This window comes from Somniosus microcephalus, chromosome 28 (assembly GCF_052327205.1).
Source record: "Somniosus microcephalus isolate GS21.2 chromosome 28, FLI_Smic_1.0, whole genome shotgun sequence".
Taxonomy (NCBI): Eukaryota; Metazoa; Chordata; class Chondrichthyes; order Squaliformes; family Somniosidae; genus Somniosus; species Somniosus microcephalus.
In genome coordinates this window covers 31378570-31402938 of record NC_141014.1, presented here as the reverse complement: position 1 = coordinate 31402938, position 24369 = coordinate 31378570, and the positions used below count along the sequence as shown (strand labels likewise).

Genomic DNA, 24369 nt, shown 5'->3' with positions numbered 1-24369 from the left:
TGTGTGCAGTTTTGGTTTCCATATTTAAGAAAAGATATACTTGCTCTCGAGGCAGTTCAGAGAAGGTTCACTCGGTTGATTCCGGAGATAAGGGGGTTGACGTATGAGGAAAGGTTGAGTAGGTTGGGCCTCTACTCATTGGAGTTCAGAAGAATGAGAGGCGATCTTATCGAAACATATAAGATTGTGAGGGGGCTTGATCGGGTGGATGCGGGGAGGATGTTTCCACTGATGGGTGAGACTAGAACTAGGGGGCATAATCTTAGAATAAGGGGCTGCCCTTTCAAAACTGAGATGAGGAGAAACTTCTTCACTCAGAGGGTAGTAAATCTATGGAATTTGCTACCTCAGAGAGCTGTGGAAGCTGCGACATTAAATAAATTTAAAACGGAGATAGACATTGTCCTAGCAGATAAGGGAATTAGGGGTTACGGGGAGAGAGCAGGGAAGTGGACGTGAGTCTAGATTCGGATCAGCCATGATCCTATTGAATGGCGGAGCAGGCCCGAGGGGCCGTATGGCCTACTCCTGCTCCTACTATTTATGTTCTTATGTAACTGGTCTATACGCAGAACCACTACCGTTAATAACAACCTTCTGTTTATATGAGAATGCAGCCAATTCCTTGTTCAATCCCAAGATCAGCCTGCCAATCCCACAGGACTCATTTTATAAAATGACTTCATATATGGGAGTAAGAACTGAAAGGCAGATTGGTTTAGGAAGGGAATTCCAGTTTTTGCTATAAAATAAGGAACCCCAGAAGAGGGTTGGACAGGAAGCCAGAACTGCTGGGCTGGAGGAGGTTACAGAGCTAGGTTCGGGCAAGGCCAGAGAGGGATTTGTAAATAAGGACAAGATTTTGAATATGGTGCAGTGAGAAGCGATGCGGGACAGAAAGTGAGTGAAGTTTTGGGTACGTTGAAATTTGTATAGGGAGGAGCTGGGGAGGCTGACGAGGTGAACACTCCAGAAATTGAGGTAATGAAAGTATGGATAAGAATTTAAGTATCGGTAGAGGCGAGATAGGGGCAAAAGTGGGTAATGTTGTGGGCATGGAAGCAGATGGTCTTGGAGATGGATAGAAAATGGGGTTTGAATCTAAACTCTTGAATTGAGCAAGACATAAAAGAAAGCCGTCTTTTGTCTCTTTACTAGTCCTATCACCGTCTCGTCTCGTCTTGAATACCTCTTAACGTCTCTTCGCTTCTCTTTTGTTTTTTCATCCCCATTTCCCAGCCCCCAAACTGGCCTTTTAATCTGTTTCATTTCCTGTGTTCTCTCAGTCCTGACGAAGGGTCTCGACCTGAAACGTTGACTGTTTCTCTCTCCACGGATGTTGCCTGGCCTGCTGAGTTTTTCCAGCATTTTCTGTTGTTATTAAAAGAAAGAAAGACTTGCATTTCTATAGCGCCTTTCACGACCACCAGACGTCGCAAAGCGCTTTACCGCCAATGAAGTACATTTGACGTGTAGCCACTGTTGTGATGTAGGAAATGCGGCAGACAATTTACGCACAGCAAGCTCCCACAAACAGCAATGTGATAATGACCAGGTAATCTGCTTTAGTGATGTTTGAGGGATAAATATTGTGAAGGACACCAGGGAGAACTCCCCTGCTCTTCTTCGAAATAGTGCCATGGGATCTTTTACGTCCACCCGAGAGGGCGGACAGGACCTCGGTTTTAACGTCCCATCCGAAAGACATTGAGGGTGCGCACCATCTGGTTCAATCCGAGGAGCAAGGCGGTGTCGGGAACAATGGTGCAGAGGGCTTGGTGGGAGAGGAATAGGGTGGCTTTGGTTTTCCTGCCCAGTTGTTTACAGCAGAGGTGGTCATGGGGAAAGTGGCGGTGGAAAGAGGTAAAGTTAGGTGTCATTAACAGAAGTGGCTAGTGACTCTGTATTCCTATCTACCTTGTTCTCAATGAGTGGGCTTGTGAGGGAGACTATCAAACGGGGCACCCTCAAGTGGATGACTAGTTATTCTTTACACGGGCTGAGACATAAATTGTTCCCCTTCTTCAAAAGTTTAACTTCTTTCCCCCGCTCGTTCCTCTAATTTGTATTTTAAAATTTCGGTCTCTGTTTGTGGTTTTTCTGTTTGTCTTTCAGTAAGCAGTTTTTCTTTGCTGATTTTTTTACCACCTTATTTTTAAGCAGCGTTCCCATCCATAGCAACTAAATCAATGGCCCTTTTTATCCTTAATGCCTTTTGCAACTATTAGCAGCCATTTGCACAGGCCCAGTGATAGTGTGGATCATATAGTTAACGCATTGAAGCAGTGCCACTTGTGATTACAAATTTATGAATGGAATCCGCGTGCAGTTACAAGAATGACAAAGAAATCCTAAAATAAACCATTGTGCTAACCATTTCATTCCCTTCCCCCATGGATTATGTGCTGTCTAAAATGAACCAAAACTGGTGTTATTTCCACCTCCGTAACATCGCCCGACTCCGCCTCTGCCTCAGCTCATCTGCTGCTGAAACCCTCATCCACACCTTTGTTACCCCTAGACTATTCCAACACTTTATTGGCTAGCATCCCACGTTCTACCCTCTGTAAACTTGAGGTCATCCAAAAGTCTGCTGCCCGTGTCCTAACTCGCACCAAGTCTCGTTCACCCATCTCTACTGTGCTCGCTGACCTACATTGGCTTTAACTAACGCCTTGATTTTAAAATTCTCATCTTTGTTTTCAAATCCCTCCACGGCCTCGCCTCTCCCTATCTCTGTAATTTCCTCCATTCCCACAACCCCCCTGAAATATCTGCGCTCCTCTAATTCTGCCCTCTTGAGCATCCCTGATTGTAATCGCTCCACCATTGGCGGCCGTGCCTTCAGCTGCCAGGGCCCTAAGCTCTGGAATTCCCTGCCTAAACCTCTCCGCCTCGCTACCTCTCTCTCTCCTCCTTTAAGTCGCTCCTTAAAACCTACCTCTTTGATCAAGCTTTTGGTCCTCTGCCTTAATATCTCTGTATGTGGCTCGGTGTCAAATTTTGTTTGATAACGCTCCTGTGAAGCGCGTTGGGACGTTTTACTATGTTAAAGGTGCTATATAAATGCAAGTTGTTGTTGTAATAGAATACCATTCTATGGCTTTGCAGCCCATTGGAAAATGTTCAAGTTCAAACTCAACAAACTACCCTTGGTATGTAGTTGTCCCTGTTACTGTGGAATGCACCAACTGCATGTTTGCTTAATGACCGGCATTTCTTGTTCCCGCCCCCCCAAATGATTCTTGAATGTATTAACTGTTTGAGAGATGGTTATTTCACAACGAGGCTGAAGGTGGGCGGATCCAGTGAATATTTTTTCTTGGCAGTGGATTAGACGTGGGTTTAGTGTAGTGTTGATTTAAACAAATAGGGGGAAACATCCAGGATCGCCCCGTTTGGGGCGCCGTTATCGGCCGTGCGCAAAGTTTAGCGCCTGGCGCTAATTATCGCCTCCAACAGCAAACTTGGCTTTTATCACCCCTGGAGGTGATTGGAGCGCTAAATCAGGCGCTACACACCTGTCTTAAGGCGCAAAGGCCGAGGAGCGAGGCGCTACCTCAGAGCGCTGGCGAAGCAAGGAAGGGCAAATCAAAATAAACCTGCAAAGTGCTGCTCAGTACCCAAAACTCCTTCACACAGCGTTGAATCTCCCCAGAAGTCTCTCTCTCTCTCTCTCTCAGACTGCGTGGTGCAAAAATGTCACAGACAAAAAAAGGCAGGAAGCGGTCACCTTTAAATAGGGCTCCCCCCCGTCCCTTTCTGACAGCATAACGCTCCCCTCAACCTGTCGTTGCTAGCGGCAGGCGGTAAGGGAGGGGGCGCCACTCAATATCCGGTCCGGGGCGCTAACAGGGCGTTGCGCACTCGACTGACGTCACAATCTGCCGGCGCAGGAGATCGTAGTGTTTAGCGCCGCCGCAAAATGTCTAGTTAATTTCGCAAGCGGCGCAAACATCGCCACGCCCTGGCGCTAGTTGCTTTACGCCCCAATTGGCGCCCTCTTAAGGCGCTAACGGGAGATGCAAACAACTGAATTTTTCCCCCATAGAATCAGTGATGCTACGTCCTGCATATTTGTTATCCCTGGAATCATTGCCCTGGTACTATGTTGCAGACCTGTGCCCTATCAGTGAATGCCTTCTGCCACCCTCAAAGAGCCACAGGCATTTGTGAGGGATTGCACAGAATGTACAGCACAGAAACAGGCCATTCGGCCCAACTGGTCCATGCCGGTGTTTATGCTCCACACGAGCCTCTTCCCACTCTGCTTTATCGAACTCTTATCAGCATACCCTTGTATTCCTTTCTCCCTCATGGACTTATCCAGCTTCCCCTTAACTGCATCTATGCTAATCGGATTTGAAACAACAATGCTTCAAATTAGCAAACCTCAACTGGGGAGCAGTAGGGGGTACTACAGACACTCACTGCACGGGTCTTAAGGCGAAAGAAAAACATGCTAGTACAGGTAGACTACCCTTTATCCGGACGTCCGAAAACCGAAACCCTCTAAAAACCGAAGGTTTTTTCGTTCAGCGTAAGTCGTGCGTACGAACGAAAAAACCTTCGGTTTTTAGAGGGTTCCGGTTTCGGAAGTTCGGATAAAGGGTAAGTCGTGCGCACGACCCCCCGGCCCCGACAACCGCCGACCCCCCCGCGGACCCCGCCAGCCCCGACAACCGCCGACCCCGCCAGCCCCGACAACCGCCGACCCCCCCGCGGACCCCGCCGGCCCCGACAACCGCCGACCCCGCCGGCCCCGACAACCGCCGATCCCCCCCGCCGACCCCCCCGCGGACCCCGCCAGCCCTGACAACCGCCGACCCCGCCAGCCCCGACAACCGCCGACCCCCCCGCGGACCCCGCCGGCCCCGACAACCGCGGGCCCCGACAACCGCCGACCCCGCCGGCCCCGACAACCGCCAATCCCCCCCGCCGACCCCCCCGCCAGCCCCGACCAGCCCCGACAACCGCCGACCCCGCCAGCCCCGACAACCGCCGACCCCCCCGCGGACCCCGCCGGCCCCGACAACCGCCGACCCCGCCGGCCCTGACAACCGCCGATCCCCCCCGCGGACCCCGACAACCGCCGACCCCCCTGCGGACCCCGGCGGCCCCGACAACCGCCGACCCCGCCAGCCCCGACAACCGCCGACCCCCCCGCGGACCCCGCCGGCCCCGACCCCTGCCGACCCCGACTGACTTACGCTGAGCGTTAGCGTAAGTCGTGCGCACGACCCCCCGCCGACCCCCCCGCGGACCCCCGCCGACCCACCTTCCGAAATCCGAAATTCTCCTTTATCCGAAACTCGGCTGGTCCCGAGGTTTTCGGATAAAGGATAGTCTACCTGTATTATAGCGATAGCAAAATACTGCGGATGCTGGAAATCTGAAATAACAACAGAAAACGCTGGAAAAACTCAGCAGGCCGGGCAACATCCGTGGAGAGAGAAATAGAGTCAACGTTTCGGGTCGAAACCCTTCGTCAGGACTGAGGAAAAAAGGCAGGAAATGAAACAAAAGGCAGTCTGGGGGCTGGGAAATGGGGGAGGGGATGAAAGAAGAGACATTCAAGGTGAGACGAGATGGTAATAGGACAGGTAAAGAAACAGACAATGGCTCTAGATAGCTAGTAATCTTGTTCCTGATTGCTATCCAGTGATTCCTGCTGCAAAGTATACCTGTGTGGGCAATGCGCGAGGACAGGACAGGGCTTGGCTGTGATGCCTGGCAACATTCACCATCTAGGCTCATACTTGAAGAACAGCCACTTGGTTCAAGGTACTGGAGGACCACTGGCATGCGTGAGATGATTCACATCCCTTCAGGAAAAGAGGAAATTGGGGATAAAAGACACAGGCTGACCACTGTCACAGTGTTACGTTTACAATGTATACTGGGGAGTCCTCCCCGGTGTCCTGGCCATGATTTATCCCTCAATCAACATCACTAAAAAATAGATGATCTGGTCATCATCACATTGCTGATTGCGGGAGCTTGCTGTGCGCAAATTGGCTGCCGCGTTTCCTACATTACAACAGTGACTGCAGTACTTCATTGGCTGTAAAGCACTTTGAGACGTCCTGAGGTCGTGGAAGGCGCTATAGAAATGCAAGTCTTTCTTTTTCAACGTACACCTGTAATCGGGTCCTGATTGTGGATTTGAGCCCTTTGCCGACCACTCGGTGATGTGGCATGTTGAAGGATCAGTGCACGGCACTCCCTCACGCCAACTTAGTTTTCATCTGCTGACCCACGGTATAACAAAGCACAGAGGATTTTCAGCTTGTGATTTCATTGACTGCAGAAAGGCAGTAGTTAGGAAATAACTTCAGTAATGGCCAGCAACCGCAAGGTAAAGTAAACATGCACAACTTTTAGTGACTTTCTGATAAATGATTAGCTTTTAGTTAATTATCCACCTAAGGCGGTTTGGCATGGTGTGTTATGGCGAAGTGCAACGCCGAAGGGCTTCCCACCAGCGAGAGAGTTGGACATAGAATTCATCACATGACGCCCCCCCTCACGCTCCCGCCATTGGTCGCCCGACATGGTCATCCTCACGACGCACCGCCTTCCCAGGCCATTTGAAAAGTGAACAGACCGATTGGATGATTCTTGACTGTCAATCAAACAGCCATTTTATTGCCTTTTATGACTTTTCTCCCAGGTTGCTCACAGCTGTGTCTGGGAGATTGTGCTCTAATTCCTGGAGGCTCCCAAAACAATCCGGGAGGGTTCGGCAACCCTGCCAGGGACGGAGGTTAGTGGAGAGGATCATCCATGAACACTGGTTTGAGAGTAGAGGGAAGGGAACGAAAGATTAAAATGCAGCGCAAAGCCGCAGGTGGTGAAGGTGCTCCCGCAGTGCTGTTATAGGGAGGGAGTTCCTGGATTTTGGCCCAGCGACGATGAAGGAACGGCCGATATATTTCCAAGTCAGGATGGTGGCTCTGAATAAATGCAGCGCCCAGTGTGAGCCATACAGATCACATAGGTCCCAGCTTCGATCCCTGATCTGTACCGAGTTAGCCGATCTGATTAGGGCTGGCAGTAGGGGTGCTACAGTCAGCTAGAATTCCCACTTCTGCTGAAAAAAGTGCGCGCATGAATATTGGATGAGGACAGGATCAAGCTCAGCTGCGATGCACCATGTGGTCGAATTGCCCACCAACACTATGGCAAGATGCACCAAGACAGTTCACTATGGAGCTATATGAATGCCCTCGGGAGAAAATTGGCGGGGGAGAAAACTGAATAACTGCTGGAAAATCGAGTGCTGAGTGGCAACTTTTCAGCTTTTATGCATAGCAGTGGTGACTTATGAGGTGATATGAGTGATCTTTAGCCTACTTGCCCAAAAAGTAGTTTTGTTTGCAACATTTCTTTTAATTGGATTTTTTAAAAATTCATTCACGGGATGTGGGCGTCGCTGGCAAGGCCAGCGTTTATTGCCCTTCCCTAATTGCCCTTGGGAAGGTGGTGGTGAGCCGTCGCCTTGAAGCGCTGCAGTCCGTGCGGTGAAGGCACTCCCGCAGTGCTGTTGGGGAGGGAGCAATGTTCCCTCTTTTTTGGGGGGTGCATGGCCCATTCAAACGTCAGCGCATGCTCGGTTTTCCCACTGGGAATCCGGCAAGCGGGCTGCGCGGGAGCATTGGTAGGGAGTTCCAGAATGTTGACCCAGTGACGATGAAGGAACGGCGATATATTGCCAAGTTAGGATGGTGTGTGACTTGGAGGGGAACCTGGAGGAGGTGCTGCCCTTGTCCTTATAGACGGTCGAGGTGGCGGGTTTGGGAGGTGCTGCCGAAGAAGCCTTGGCGAGTTGCTGCAGTGCATCTTGTAGACGGTACACACTGCAGCCACGGTGCGCCGGTGGTGGAGGGAGTGAATGTTTAAGGTGGTGGATGGGGTGCCAATCAAGGGGGCTGCTTTGTCCTGGATGGTGTCGAGCTTCTTTAGTGTTGTTGGAGCTGCACTCATCCAGGCAAGTGGAGAGTATTCCATCACACTCCTGACTACCATAAATAAAACAAACACTCGCTGTATTCGGGTGAATGAGTTTACATTGTTAACGGACTTTTTTTTTCATAGCGTGACTTTTGGCAACAATATGACCTTGAAAGTTATGCCAGTGTTCCACTTTTCCTAACTTACTACTGGCGTGACATGTTGGAAAATGCAGTTCTAATGAAGGATGTACGTCTGAAACGTTAACCCGCGTTTTCCTCTTGAGATGTGAAAATAGCCGTGTATTTCCAGCATTTTCCGCTTTTACTTCCAGATTTCCAGTACTTTTTTTTCTTCTTTGTCGTTACTGATCTGTGCAAGTTGGCCCTCTGTGCAAACCACGAGTGACGCAAAAGTGATTCCAAAACTTCAGCTAGTTTAAGTTTAAAAAAGAAAAATTGAGACTAATATGCTAGAGATTTAAATGCAAATCTTGCCCTACCCTCCCAGTGACCCTCCCCTTTTCTTGCTGGACTTGCACTTTAAACAGTGAATGTGCCCGCTTGTTAAGGCTGTCTGTTAAGAACCAGTTGTACGAACAGTGTATGTATCGTGACTGCTTGTTTGCTTGTGGTGGTGTTTTACATTTATCGAAGGCAGCACCAAATTCTAGGTAAGAGAAATTCAACTACATACATAGATGAATCATTCCTTTGAGCTGGTGGAGGATAAAACTGGAGGGGAACATTAGCGATATGAGCTTTACTTTGTGGTAGCTCTGTATTTAAAAGCACTTCTGCTTGGGGTTGTTCCTTCTAGATTGTGGCACACGCCTGTAACTCCGACGCTAAACCTCGGCACATGTGGATCATGTTACAAGTTCACTGCACAAACCCATTGACCTCGTCGCTTGGATTCCTTGTTTTGAGCTTGGTAGTCTGTAGGAGAGCGCAGTGGGCAGAGTCTGAATGAGAGGCTTGTGGCAAAAAATTCAGTTCCTAGTGAGGCATGAATTGCACTAACTAGCCAAGAGGGATCACAATGAGAATTGGATTTTGGTCGATTCATTTAGAAACTCTCAATTCCTCCAGAAGATAGCGATTATTGCTGAGGTACGAAATACCTCATTCAAATGGCCATTGTGCGCGTATGATGGCAGGAATGACATATGAGGAGAGATTGGGTCGATTGGGCTTATACTTGCTGGAGTTTAGAAGAATGAGAGGGGATCTCATTGAAACTTATAAAATTCTAACAGGACTAGACAGACTAGATGCAGGAAGGGTGTTCCCGATGGCCGGGGAGTCCAGAACCAGGGGTCACAGTCTAAAGATAAGGGGTAAGCCATTTAGGACAGAGATGAGGAGGAATTTCTTCACCCAGAGAGTGGTGAACCTGTGGAATTCTCTACCACAGAAGGCAGTTGAGGCCAATTCATTAAATATATTCAAGAAGGAGTTAGATATATTTCTTAAGGCTAAAGGGATCAAGGGATATGGGGAGAAAGCAGGGACAGGGTACTAAATTTGGATGATCAGCCATGATCTTATTAAATGGCGGAGCAGGCTCGAGGGGCCGAATGGCCTACTCCTGCTCCTATCTTCTATGTTTCTATGAGCCTTAGCCGTGAGTGGAATTGGGCTGTTCAGGCATGGGGACCACCATAGCCGAACCTCAGCTCTTCACTTGATGTGCGGAGCAGTGCACGTTCGGGGTGGATCGCTGGGTAATGATCAGTGTGGGTGCACTAAGGATGCCTGTTTGTACTGGCCCACCCCCCTCACCTCTCACTCTGCTGTTCCTGATCTCAGCCACCCTGCTATGGGGAGGTGCTGCGGAGAAGCTACAATTGGAGGCAAAAGTGGAGGGAACGTCATCCTCTCCCAGCAGCTGGTTCAGAGCAACTTTGCTGGAGGACTGGGACTGGGTTCCTTACTGAGCTACAGGAGGAAGCTGGTCCATGCAGCCCGTCGGAGAGAGTAAAAGAAAAGAATCCAGTGCAAAATGATTTAATCATTAAATTCTTGGCCCTGGTGATCCCAGGAATGGATCAATGCATTGGCTAGTGTGGCGCTGAGTCATAGAAACAGAAAAATAGGAGCAGGAGTAGGCCATTTGGCCCTTTGAGCCTGCTCCGCCATTCAATATGGCTAATCCTCTATCTTAATACCATATTCCCCCTCTCTCCCCATACCCCTTGATGCCTTTTGTGTCTAGAAATCTGTCTACCTGTGTCTACATATCAGCAGAGTCCATCACCATCTCACTTGTTGGAGAAGAGCCATGTCGGTAAATGTGAACCAAGCCACGATATTACTGTTGTGAAATGGGGAGGAGGGTTTGAGCCACACAGTGCTGGTGGCTGCCTATATTTTGTTTTTGGCTGCTTACAGCCTCTGGTTTTACCACATTCAGGTTACACCATTTATACAGCGCTAAAAAGAATGGATGATGCATTCTTTCAGCTTCTGGATTTTTAAATTGAGAAATCTCGGTGAAAGGCACAAAATGCAAAGATTGAAAGTTATTAGATGCTAAGCTTCATGTATTTCCAGTTGGTAGCCCTCTTGATTCTGAGTCAGAGAGTTTGTGGGTTCAAACACTCCTGGATTTAAAGAAAGAACGAAAGACTTGCATTTCTATAGCGCCTTTCACGACCACCGGACGTCCCAAAGTGCTTTACAGCCAATGAAATACTTTTAAAGTGTAGTCACTGTTGTAATGCACGAAACGCGGCAGCCAAATTGTGCACAGCAAGCTCCCACAAACAGCAATGTGATAATGACCAGCTAATCTGATTGAGGGATAAATATTGGCCCAGGACACCGGGGAGAACTCCCCTGCTCTTCTTTGAAACAGTGCCGCAGGATCTTTTACATCCACCTGAGAGAGCAGACGGGGCCTCAGTTTAACGTCTCATCCGAAAGACGGCACCTCCGACAGTGCAGCACTCCCTCAGTACTCCACTGGGAGCGTCAGCCTAGGTTTTTGTGCCCAAGTCTCTGGAGTGGGACTTGAACCCACGACCTTCTGACTCAAGCGAGGGTGGTACCATTGAGCCACGGCTGACATTGCAAATAATCTAGACTGACACGGCACAGCGCCGCTGAGAAAGTGCTACATTGCAAGTGAAGCCAACCTTCAGATGTGACACTAAAGAGTCAAGATGGCGGCCGAGACAGTCCGGTGCTAAGCGCGCTCTCCCTGCTTCGGGCGGCCCGCTCTCGCCGCTCGCTCCCACAACCGGAGCGAAGTGTTCGGCGAGTTGGGCGGAGGCAGCGCAGCACGGCGAGCAGCAGCAGCAGCCACGACGACCCGCTGGAGCACGTCGGCCGGCAGCTCTTCGGCGGGAAGGCATTCTGACTGGGAGGAGGGGAGCCGAGCATGGCGGCCAGAGGCTGGACCGTGAGCGGGAGAAGCAGGTCCCGGGCCGTCGGACCGTGGAGTCGGCGACGGTGAGGAGGAGGCCGCGGCGACCGGAGCATTTACATCCCGACGATGTGTTCGGCGAGTCGGGCGGAGGCAGCGCAGCACGGCGAGCAGCAGCAGCAGCCACGACGGCCGGCAGCTCCTTGGTGGGAAGCTCGCAGTCCGACTGGGAGGAGGGGAGCCGGGCATGGCGGCCAGAGGTCGGATCGTGAGCGGGAGAAGCAGGCCACCACACGTGGAGCTGAGCCGGCAACAGTGAGGAGGAGGCCGCGGTGACGAGGAGGACGGAGCGGCTGAGGGACATTGTGCTCCCACTGCCACGGGAAGCCATTGTATTGACTTTCTGAACACGGCGCTGTAAGAATAGCTGACGTGTCCCGACGGGGAGTAAGCATCCCATTGTACTTGTACTAGTACTAGTTACATATGGCAAATAACATTGAATTGATTGATAAAGCAAAGCCCCACCTGCCTGTTCCAGTGGGATCAGGTGGATATTAAAGATCCCCCGGCACTATTTTTAAAGAATGGAGCGTTCTCCTGGAGTCCAGGCCAACGTTCCCTCCTCAGACAACACCAGCGTGCAAAGTAGGTTAAATATTTTTTCCCATTTCATTGCTGTTTGTGGGATTGTACTGTGCACAGAATGGTTGCCATATTTACCTAAATAACATTCTGTGATGGTCTCTATACTTTATTCGTTGTATGTGAAGCACTTTGGGACTTTACTGAAAGACACGATATGGTGTTATATAATACAAGCCCTTTGGAATGAGATATTGGTTGTGTTGGCCTTGGGTTTTAATCCGCTATTAGTTTATTTTAATTTTACTGGTCATATTCAGCAGCCCCGGACAATTATTTGCAGTCAGCTTTATGTCTGTGTCTATATCCTGGCAAGTTTTAAATGTTTCCTACTTGTGCATACAGCGATGGTCTGTGGTTAATTTTAAAACCTTGCCGAGCCCCCGCCTATCGAGCGTTTTTGCTTGCTCTAACCTCTCACCTAGTTTTCTCGGTCACATGCCTTGTCAGCGTAGTGCAACTCCCTCCTCGTGCTACATTGACTGACGCTGCCCTTTGGCAAGCCGCTCGTGCTGTTCAAGCTGGAGCTACGAGACGACTGTAAGCGCCAGGTACACTGTAACTTTGAGCTTCAGCCCGCCGTGTGCACGGGCTGCTGAGTTCGGGTGGCATCCTAAACATCCGCTGGAGTTCACCGGGCACACTATTCTGCTTTTATAAAGCTGTATTTTTAGTTCCTTATTGCCACTAACAAGCATCCATAATTAAGCTGCACGATTTGGATTGAAGTGATATAATTAGAGCATGTGATTTGAAGGTGTAGTATTACATTTTATTGCACTGTGTTCTACAGGAAAATTATACATTCTGTATTTATTATCACAGTGGAGAGGATATAATATTGCTGTTGCTAAATGATAAGGCAGTGGCTCTAAATTGTCATTTGTTAACGGTTCTCCCTGATTGCCTTAAATCTCTGGCAGCCCTTTATTGTTATTTGTAATGTTCTGAGGATGTTCAACCGTGTATTTATATTAAAAAAAAAATGTTTTATCCAGTTTTCTCTCGTCTTCTAAAGGCATCAGTGCTTGCTGGGATTACATGAGTCCGTGGGTACTGGCGTGGGCCTGGACAGAGAGTGCCCATTCAGGCTATCCAACTGTAATGGGCATCGTAAGCAGGCCAGACCCACCCCTCACCTGATGTTTGCATATGTGAATTTAGACAGAGTAAATAAAGAGAAACTGTTTCCAGTGGCTGAAGGCTCGATAACCCGAGGGCCCAGATTTAAGGTGATTGGCAAAAGAACCAGAGGCGACCTGAGGACAAACTTTTTTACACAACAAGTCGTTAGGATTTGGAATGCACTGCCTGATAGGACGGTGGATACAGATTCAATAGCAGCCTTCAAAAGGGAATTGGATCAATACTTGAAGGAGAAAAAAATTGCAGGGATATGGGGAAAGAGCGGGGGAGTGGGACTGACTGGGTTGCTCTTCGAAAGAGCCGGCGCAGACTCGATGGGCCGAATGGCCTCCTACTATAATGTACTATTCTATGATTTTATGTGCACTTCCCAACACGAGTTATTGGATGGCACTCAGGAGTGGGAAATCTAGCTGGATCCTTCTCCTCCCCTGCTCCAGAAAGTAGTGTGCAGATCGAGGCGTTATAGTAATGGGTTCTTGCAAATTATGCTTTTATTGTATTTGATGGTGAATTTTCAGATAATCCTGCATGTAGTATAATCTTTTAGTTGACCTGATTGAACAGCCTATAATATACTAACTAAAAGAAATAAAGAAAGACGTGCATTTATATAGCGCCTTTTACGACCACCAGATGTCCCGAATCTTTACAGGCAATTAAGGACTTTTTTATTTGAAGTGCAGTCGCTTCACTAATGTAGGACACACAGCGGGCAATTTGCGCACAGCAAGCTCCCACAAACAGCAGTGTGATAATGACCTGATAATCTGCTTTTAGTGATGTTGATTGAGGGATAAATATTGGCCCCAGGACACCATGATCTTCAAAATAGTGCCGTGGGATCTTTTACGTCCACCTGAGAGAGCAGACGGGGCCTCGGTTTAACGTCTCATCTGAAAGACGGCACCTCCGACAGTGCAGCGCTCCCTCAGCACTGCATTAGGAGTGTCAGCCTAGATTTTCAAGTCTCTGGGGCGGGACTTGAACCCACAACCTTCTGACTCCGAGGTGAGAGTGTTACCAGTCTCCTGATTACTGGAGAGTAATTTGCATTTGTTGATATTGTAATAATGGGTAAATTGCATGAGAGAGGAAACATTTTTAATTAGGAGGGGGAATAACACTGTAACCATTTATATCTTCACAGTAATCAATTGTATAATCCATCATACATATTGATATGCCCCTCCCTTATTCTATGGACCATCCAGTTTGATTGTACTGGACTTTAGCTCCTGGGCCTTATGTTCAGTTATGCTGTTACGGAAAATTTGTTTCCAGCATATCGAAGGCATGACTCGGGAGGGGTATTTGTTGATAAGGATAATTAATTTCAGATTTTGTGAGGGAGAGACATTCTATTAAAAATGACTGCATTTTACAGTTGACTTAGTAGATACAAGAGGTGAGGTGCTGAGCTATTTTGGAGGTTGGAGGTTGGACGCCTAGGCTGCGTTGTTAGCTGATTTCAATTCGGGTGGCAGTGGGTTGCTATGATGGGCCACAGCGAACCTGGGCTTGGAAGTGGAAAGTCAGCCACAGTTGCCTTTCCTGATTGTCATCCAGTGGAAAAGAAACGCTTGCATTTATATGGCGCCATTCACGACCTCAGGACGTCCCAAAGCCAATGAAATGCTTTTGAAGTGTAGTCACTGTTGATCGAGGGATAAATATTGGCCAGGACACCTGGGATAACTCCCCAGCTCTTCGAAATAGTGCCATGGGATCTTTTACGTCCAAGAGGGCAGACGGGGCTTGCGTCTTAACGTCTCACCCGAAAGACGGCACCTCCGACAGTGCAGCGGAGAGCTCCCTCAGCACTGCACTGGAGTGTCAGCCTAGATTTTTGTGCTCAAGTCTGTGGACTGGGACTTGAACCCACGACCTTCTGACGCTACCCACTAAGCCATGGACGGTGAGTGAGGATGGAATCGGGCCGGCAATGTAGCCCAACATAATCAAATAGCCTTCTAATGTTCGTTGTCCAAGCTACGATACGGTAGGAGTGCTAGGGAGCTGTTGGCTCCTGTGGCGTCGCGTCCCATAATTAGTAACTGCCTTTAGAAGGGAAGAGCAGTTAAGAGGAGAAAAATCATAGTGAGAAAAAGAAGAGAAGGCATTTGCCAAGTAATGAGCATCCCACATCACGTTCACCTGTCAACGCTGCCCTCCCTTGGAACCTCAGGAACCCGCCAGGCCAGATGTAGTAGAAAGATAGCAGTCAATCTACTTTCCTGTGCTGCTCTATTGTCAGGACTTCCCCTCATGATTATAGTAAATAGTCGCTGAGTGTGCTGTCAGTTTACTGCCTCTGGAGCAGTCAATATCTTCTGGTAAATATTTCCTACATTACAACAGTGACTACACTTCAAAAGTACTTCATTGGCTGTCAAGCGCTTTGGGACGTCCTGAGGTCGTGAAAGGCGCTATAGAAATGCAAATTCTTTCTTGCTTTCTTTCAGTAATTGAAATTGGAAAAACTAGGTATTATTCAAAGCTGCCATTTTGGAGAATTTTTCAAAATGGCTGTATTGGGCCGGGTGTTCAGTCGTGCCGGATGGAGACTCAATAATAAACTCTACTCACAGCCAACACTTTGGAAAAACAGAAGTTTTCAAAATGGCAATTTGTGACATCAACGGCATTTTCTAATTTAGGTTTAAATGATAGAATTTGGAGTGAAAGAAAGGTTTGCATTTATATACTATCTTTCACATCCTCAGGATGTCACAAAGTGCTTCACAGCCAACGAATTGCTTTTGAAGTGTTGTTCCTGTTGGTTTGTAGGAAAACATGGTGGCCAATTTGCACACAGCAACCTCCCTCAGACAGCAAAAAACAGTTCATGGGGGAAAAATGTGGTTGGTTAGCGCCTCCGGGGGGCGCTAGGAAGTTAGCGCCCAAGCGCGGCGATTTTAGCGTCGCTCGCGAAATTGACCAGTCGTTTTGCGGTGGCGCTAAACACTACCGCCACAATCTCCTGCGCCCGCAGATCGTGACGTCAGTCGAGCGTGCAACGCCCCGGACCAGAAATTGAGTCGCACCCTCTGCCTTAGCGCCTGCCGCTAGGAACGACAGGTAGAGGGGAATGATTTCAAGTCGGGAAGGGGCTGGGGGAGCGCTGTTTAAAGGCGTGCGCTTCCTGCTTTTCTTGTTGGCAAAATGTTTGCTACACGCAGGTTGAGAGGGAGAGAGACGTCTGGAGAGATTTAACGCTGTCCTAAAGAGTTTTGGCCCTCAGCACCACGTTTGAGGTTCCTAAGCGCCGAGCTCTTTCCCTGGGCCTTTCCATTAGTGCTTCCAACACAATTGCCTTTGAGGTCTCTTCAGGCCGAGATTCAAGGCTGCAATGAGCAGGGAGTGGCTGACCAGCAAGATGGCCCCTCCCTTTTGTTGTGTCTCAAGGGGTTTTATACCCTGATCTTTATAACAATTAAAGAAGGACTCCAGGGTGGAGTGTTTAGTTAACGGCCATTTTATTACAATATGCTTCTTCACTCAATGCACTACATTTCCCATAGTGCATTGCAAATCACAACTACGGTATCCCATGTGGGGACAATTCTAACACACATTCAAATACACAACATATTCCTCCCCCTTAAAATATAATGTCCACAAAACAGAATAACTGAAAATGACTATAACTTTGGAAGAGAGGGTAGACTGCCTCTACATTCCGCTAACCCTGGGGATTATTCTGCCCCATGCACACAGGTTAGCACTAACTGTAAATAAGGCGCTCTGGAGGCTGCCTTTCTCTTTGGGGGTAACGCCTAGTCTCAGGAGCAGGCTCTGGCTGGCTCTCCCGTGACCCTGCAGGCGTGGCTTCCTCCCTCGATGGCACAAGAGTGGATGGTGCCACCGTCTCAGGGTCGGACGAGCAGTCCCTGCTGGAGCCCCCAGCAGGTCCTTGATCCTCTGTTTCTTGGGTTACCTGTGGCGACTGTCTTGGCAGTAACTGGTCTACATGCCGTCTCCATGTTCGGTCATCTCCGGTGCGGACTTGGTATGAAACGGGGCCCGTCTTTTGAATGACCGTAGCCGGGACCCACCGCTCCGGGGTGGTGTAGTTACGCGCGAGGACATTGCCCCCCACCACAAAGTGTCGTTCTTTGGACCTCTGAGCTCGTCTGCTGACTTGATCCTGCTGATTGGCGTGCACCACTGCTTCTGTGGACGTTGGCCTCAGCAAGTCAAGGCGTGTCCGTAGCTGCCTTCCCATGAGTAGGTAAGCAGGAGATGCTCCTGTCGTAGCATGAGGCGTGTTTCGGTATTTCAGCAAGAAAGCATTCAGGCGCTGCTTTAGAGGAGCATCACTTCTTGCAGCTTTCAACGCGCGTTTCAGTGTTCTGACAAATCTCTCCGCCAATCCATTCGTGGATGGATGATAAGGCACGGAGAACGTGTGCTGGATTCCATTGCTCTTGAGGAACTCCTCCATCTCCTGGGATGTGAACTGTGTTCCATTGTCGGTTACGATCTGCTCCGGCAGACCAAATCGCCCAAACATCTCTCTCGGAGTCTCGATGGTTTTCTCCGTAGTGGTAGTGGACATCACTGCAACTTCTGGCCATTTGGAATGGGAGTCCACCGCGACCAGGAACATCGCTCCTTCCACTGGTCCCGTGAAGTCCAGATGGATCCATTGCCACGGTGTCGCCGGCCATTCCCATGGATGCAGTAGCGCTGCTCTTGGCGTATCCCTGGTTGTCTCGCATGATGGGCATGATTTCGCTTCAACTTCAATTTCATGATCCAGACCGGGCCACCAGAAGTAGCTTCGTGCCAGCTCCTTCATCCGGACAATACCACAATGTCCTGAGTGTAGCTCGTTGAGGACATGTTTCCGCAGCTTTGGTGGTATGATCACTCGCATGCCCCAAAGGAGGCATCCTGACGTGACAGACAACTCCTTCCCTCTCGACAGGTAAGGTAGGAGCTCAGGTGGTGCGTCTGACACCCGTGATCCATCTCCTCGCATCACCCGATCCAGCACCTTGGATAGCGTAGGGTCCACTCTGGTCTCTTTCTTGACCTGCCGGGCCATGACAGGGGCATTGCTCACCATGTCAAAGTAGAAAATCTTCTGCTCACAGCCTTCAGAGGGCACAGGCAGCAGAAGTTTTTACAATCCGTCCGCATTGCCATGTGCTGCTGACCTCCGGTATTTGATGTTGTAATTGTGAGCGCTTAACATCAGCGCCCAGCGCTGCATCCTGCACACTGCCAGGGAGGGTATTCCTGTGTGTGGACCAAAGATCGATGTCAGAGGACGATGATCCGTCAGCAAGGTGAATTTCCTTCCGAACAAGTAGTGATGGAACGTTTTGATTCCAAAGATGATGCCCAAAGCCTCTTTTTCGATCTGCGGGTATTTCACCTCCGCCTTGCTCAGGGACCTTGACGCGAATGCAATCGGCTTCTCTTCGCCTGAGGGAAAGATGTGGGACACGACCGCGCCGACGCCATAAGGCGACGCGTCACAGGCCAGCTGAATCTGCAACGACGGGTCAAAGTGCCCACAGTCCAAAGATGTGCGGGTTAGGTTGATTGGTTATGATAAATTGACCCTTAGTGTTAGGGGGATTAAATACGTGGGGTTACGGGGATAGGGTGGGATATGTGTTGGTGTTGGTGTAGGGGTTACGGGGATCGGGTGGGATATGTGTCGGTGCAGGCTCGATGGGCCGAAATGGCCTCTATCTGCACTGTGGGGTTTCTGTGATTCTGTGAACACTCTGGGGTCAGTCAAAGCTGCTTTGACTTTCTTGAATGCAGCTTCGCACTCCTTCGTCCACGCCCAGGCCTTGCCCTGACACAGCAACTCATGTAATGGCTTCAACAGTGATGCCAGCTGTGGAATAAACTTTCCGTAATAGTTCAGGAGACCTAAGAATGACCGCAGCTGGCCGACATTTGTAGGTGCAGGAGCATCGGCAATGGCTTTCACTTTCGACGGTGCTGTGTGTAGGCCGTCGGCGTCGATGACATAGCCTAAGTACTCCACTGATGGCTTGAAAAATTCACATTTGTCCTTGCGAACGCGTAAGCCATATTCTTCAAGTCTTCCCAGTGTCTTCGCCAGGTTCTGCAGATGCTCGTTGTCGTCCTTTCCTGTGACAAGGATATCGTCGAGATAACATTGTACCCCTGGAATGCCGCTTAAAATCTGGTCCATAGTCCGCTGAAACAAAGCTGGTGCTAACGTTATACCAAAGGGTAGGCGGCAGTACCTGTAGAGGCCCTTGTGGGTGGTGATGGTGAGGTACTTCTGTGAGTCCTCTTCTACATGCATCTGCAAGTAGGCTTGGCATAGATCAATCTTGCTAAACTTCTGACCGCCTGCTAGACCCGCGAAACGATCTTCAATGATGGGGAGGGGGTACTGTTCAGCTGAGAGCACCGGATTCACTGTTACTTTGAAATCTCCACATAAGCGAACCGTGCCATCTCTCTTCATCACTGGTACCACGGGCGTGGCCCACTCACTGTGCGAAACCGGCACCATCCTCGTCGCCAGTTTTGTTGTGTCTCAAGGGGTTTTATACCCTGATCTTTATAACAATTAAAGAAGGACTCCAGGGGTGAAGTGTTTAGTTAACGGCCATTTTATTACAATGTGCTTCTTCACTCAATGCACTACATTTCCCATAGTGCATTGCAAATCACAACTACGGTATCCCATGTGGGGACATTTCTAACACATTCAAATACACAACACCTTTTAAGAACTGGACGGCGCCAGTCTGTCTGGCTTCCATGGTTACGGACATCGCCTGAGCTTCGGTAGCGTTCTGAGGTAGCGCCTCGCTCACCGACGTTAGCGCCTTAAGAGAGGTGTGTAGCGCCTGATTTAGCGATCAAATCACCTCATGGGGTGATGGAGGCAAATTTTGCAGTCGGAGGCGATAATTAGCGCCGGGCGCTAAACTTTGTGCCTGGCCGATATTAGCGCCCCAAAATGGGCGATACCCAATTTTTCCCCCAATTTGTCTTGGTGATTGAGGAATATTGGACAGGTCATCTTCCCTTCTTCAAATAATGTCATGGGCTCTTATATATCGAGCTGAACAAGGACTTTGGTTTAACATCTCATTCAAAAGATAGCACCTCTGGCAATGCAGCACTCCCTCAGTACTGCACTGAAGTGTCTCTGGATTATGTGCTCAAATCATTAGCAGGGTTTGAACTGACGCACCTCTGATTCAGAGACGGGAGTGGTGCTATTGAGTCAAACTGTTTTAGATTACTAAGAGAAAGTTTGTCTATATGCTGATGGGGGGGGGGGGGGGGTGGGGCAAACTTTGGAGGAACACCCCGTTTTATAAAGCAGAAAACTAGACTTGTACACAAATTGGGGATGGGGATGAGAAACTCGGCTAACAATGCATTAGGATTTTTAAAAATCCAATGACCTCATTTTGCAGTAGCTAGTCTGATCCTGTTAAAACACTGGGGCGGTTAACTAAGCACAGTTCACTTGTGTTGAAGTCAAGCCAAGGACAAAGCGTGCCTTTTCAACATAGAGACTGACCGATACTTTAAGTCATAAGGAGTTGTGGTTTATGATTTGCTTTTAGCTAGCAAATCTCCTGTTTTGGTTGCTCACTGGTAGTGGAAGTGTGGTTTCTGCAGTGTGGTTTCTGCAGTGTGGTTGTACTGCAGCTCAAGTGCGATAGCAGTTAGCCAGCATTCTGATAAAGCAAATTTACTGAAGCAGTAGGGCATATGACTGACGCAAAATGTTACACATGGTGCTGCTCCTGAAAAGGTAGGCCTGACAGTTACATTATTGATAATGCTATTTTGCCTACCTTATTGCTGAGATGTAACATCTCCAAGTTTGCAGACGACACAAAGCTGGGTGGGCGTGTGTGCTGTGAGGAGAATGCAGAGAAACTCCAGTATGATTTGGACAGGTTGGGCGATTGGGCAGATGCATGGCAGATGCAATATAACGTGGATAAATGCGAGGTTATCCACTTTGGTGGCAAAAACAGGAAGGCAGATTATTATCTGAATGGCAGTAGATTGGGAGAAGGGGAAGTGCAACGAGACCTGGGTGTCCTTGTGCACCAGTCGCTGAAGGTAAGCATGCAGGTGCAGCAGGCGGTTAAGAAGGCAAATGGTATGTTGGCCTTCGTAGCGAGAGGGTTTGAGTACAGGAGCAAGGATGTCTTGCTGCAGTTGTACAGGGCCTTGGTGAGACCACACCTTGAGTATTGTGTGCAGTTTTGGTCACCTTATCTGAGGAAGGATGTTCTTGCCATGGAGGGAGTGCAGCGAAGATTCACCAGACTGATACCTGGGATGGCAGGAATGATGTATGAAGAGAGGCTTATATTCGCTAGAGTTTAGAAGAATGAGAGGGGATCTCATTGAAACTTATAAAATTCTAACAGGACTAGACAGACTAGATGCAGGAAGGCTGTTCCTGATGGCGGGGGAGTCCAGAACCAGGGGTCACAGTCTAAGGATAAGGGGTAAGCCATTTAGGACAGAGATGAGGAGGAATTTCTTCACCCAGAGAGTGGTGAACCTGTGGAATTCTCTACCACAGAAGACAGTTGAGGCCAATTCATTAAATATATTCAAGAAGGAGTTAGATATATTTCTTAAGGCTAAGGGATCAAGGGATATGGGGAGAAAGCAGGGACAGGTTACTGAATTTGGATGATCAGCCATGATCGCATTGAATGGCCTACTCCTGCTCCTATCTTCTATGTTTCTATGAAATTGCTTAATGCAAGTAACTGTTCTTCTGTCATCAAAACCCTCTTATTCTCAGTTCTTTACAGAGTAATATGTCTATTTGTGCCGACTTCCAATGATAGCTATGCAATAATTGCAAGTACAGAAGCAAAATACTGCAGATGCTGGAAATCTGAAATAAAAACAGAAAATGCTGCAAATACCCAGCAGGTCAGGCAGCATCGGTTGAGAGAGAAACAGAGTTAATGGGCTGGATTTTGTTGTTGGGGGTGGGACTGCTGGTTTTCAGGTTTTAGTCCCGCCCCCAGCCCACGCTACTTTCCCTTGATTGACCTTGTTAAGCCCACCCTGCGGGCTTAGCCGACCAATTAAGGGAAAGCCGGTGACAGAGGACGTCAGCGTATGACTTTTGACAGATGGATTGTCAGCATTTGACAGCTTTGAGAAGCTGTCAAACACTGACAATCTCTGTTCTAAGGTGAGCCTTTGTACTGAAGAATCATCAAACCTCTTTCCTCAGCAGAAATCAGATGGCTGCTGCATCTGAGAATGCAGCAGCCATTCTGTCATCTCTGCCGTTGAGATGAGGCACCTCTGGATTCCCAAGAGTTGAAGCCTGCAGAAAGAAACAAAGGTAAGGAAACTTTTCCTAACACTTTACACTCACCTCTCATACTTACCTCTCCACACTTGCACCCATCACTCACCTCCACAGTGGACTTTCGATCCCTCTCACCCTCTCACCCCCGCAGACCCACTGATCGTCTCGCTGACCCTGGCGAGGTTCGCAGCCGTTGGGAAGCCCGCACTTGCAGGGGTAAAATGGGGCAAAGCCTTAAAACTGCCTGTTAACTACCTGCCTCCCGGGTAGACAGCACGGAGGCGGGTTGGGAGCGGGTTCGGTACCCGCTCCCAGTTTCTGCCATTTTCCCGGCAGTCCTGCCTCCATACCCGCCTCCCCGGGGCTGGGAAAATTCCCCCCAGGGTTTCAGGTCAATGACCCTTCAAGGGCAAGTTGGGATGGGCAATAAATGCTGGACTTGCCGACGACGTCCACGTCCCATGAATTAATAAAAATAAGGTTCAGTTCCTGAACTGCTCCTGGCTGAGATAGCTGGTCTTATTTGAAACACTCCTCAACATCCAGTTGTGACTCCCTTCGTCATAATTGCAAGTACAGGAAACTCTTTATTATCTGGCACCGACGGGACCGGCGTGGTGCCGGTTTATCAAAAAGTCCGGATTACAGAGCGGTATAGTAAAAGGTACGAGAGCTCCGTACACAGCAACAAATCCAGGCTTCCCTGTTGCTTAGCAACAGGTGCAGGAACCCCGGCCACAAGATCCAGGCGTCCCTGTTGCTTAGCAACAGGTGCAGGAACCCCAGTTACACGGCCACAGATCCAGGAACGGCCACTAATATGAAGTAAAACTTACCTGAACCGACTCCTGAATTTTGCCGGTTAACAGAGATTTCCGGTTATTTAGGTGCCGGTAAATCGAGAGTTTCCTGTATTCGGTTTATTTGCCCCTCCTCCTTCCTCAAGCGTTTCTTTTTATTGGTTATATATATAATTTTAAAAGAACACAAACTAAAACGGAGCAGGAGACAGAAAGCATCAGAGAGTGGTTGACGAGTGTGGAGAAGCTGCAGGACAGAGACTCTATGGCATGGGAAATGAACTGTACTCTGTGTTTCATGGTGCAATGATCCAGTTGTTATAATACAGTATCTGCTGCAACTTACTGCACGCAACCCCACTGGTTTGATTGAAAAGTTGACATTTAAAGACTTGGGACAGGAGAAAAAAAGGACACGTCTTAAATTTATAAATCCGTAACTTTTTAATTTCCTGTCAAACAAAATTGATATTAAAAAAAAAAAAATTTTTTTTATTCATTGATGGGATGTGGGCGTCGCTGGCTGGCTAGGCCTGCATTTAGTGCCCATCCCTAATTGCCCTTGAGAAGATGGTGGTGAGCCGCCTTCTTGAACCGCTGCAGTCCATATGGTGTAGGTACACCCACAATGCTGTTAGGAAGGGAGTTCCAGGATTTTGGCCCAGCGACAGTGAAGGAACGGCGATACAGGTCCAAGTCAGGATGGTGTGTGGCTTGGAGGGGAACTTGTAGGTGGTGATGTTCCCATGCGTCTGCTGCCCTTGTCCTTCTAAGTGGTAGAGGTCGCGGGTTTGGAAGGTGCTGTTGAAGGAGCTTTGGCGAGTTGCTGCAGTGCATCTTGTAGATGGTACACACTGCAGCCACAGTGTGCCGGTGGTGGAGGGAGTGAATGTTGAAGGTGGTGGATGGAGTGCCAATCAAGCGGGCTGCTTTATCCTGAATGGTGCCGAGCTTCTTGAGTGTTGTTGGAGCTGCACTCATCCAGGCAAGTGGAGAGTGTAGTGTCCGAGTATAAATAATACACGGACTGCTGGAGAACAATAATAACAGGTATTTACTGAACAGAGGGTAACTTAAGACTGAAGTACAGAAGCCTGCTATGGCTTTATATACAGGGTGGTCACTGCCGGTACTGCA

At 48.9% G+C, this 24369-nt stretch overlaps 1 protein-coding gene across 5 annotated transcripts in view; it reads left to right on the top strand.

Moving 5' to 3' along the window:
* The window catches only part of LOC147099504 (carnitine O-palmitoyltransferase 1, liver isoform-like), a 117291-nt gene that overhangs the window by 14142 nt on the left and 78780 nt on the right, over nt 1–24369 (top strand). The window contains exon 1 of one of the 5 annotated variants that reach the window (XM_085969700.1): nt 12417–12518. The exons of the other annotated variants lie outside the window; for them this stretch is intronic. The gene's annotated coding sequence lies outside the window, so the exon portion shown is untranslated. Of the gene's footprint in view, nt 1–12416; nt 12519–24369 lie in introns of those variants that run through there. 5 annotated transcript variants of the gene reach the window in all.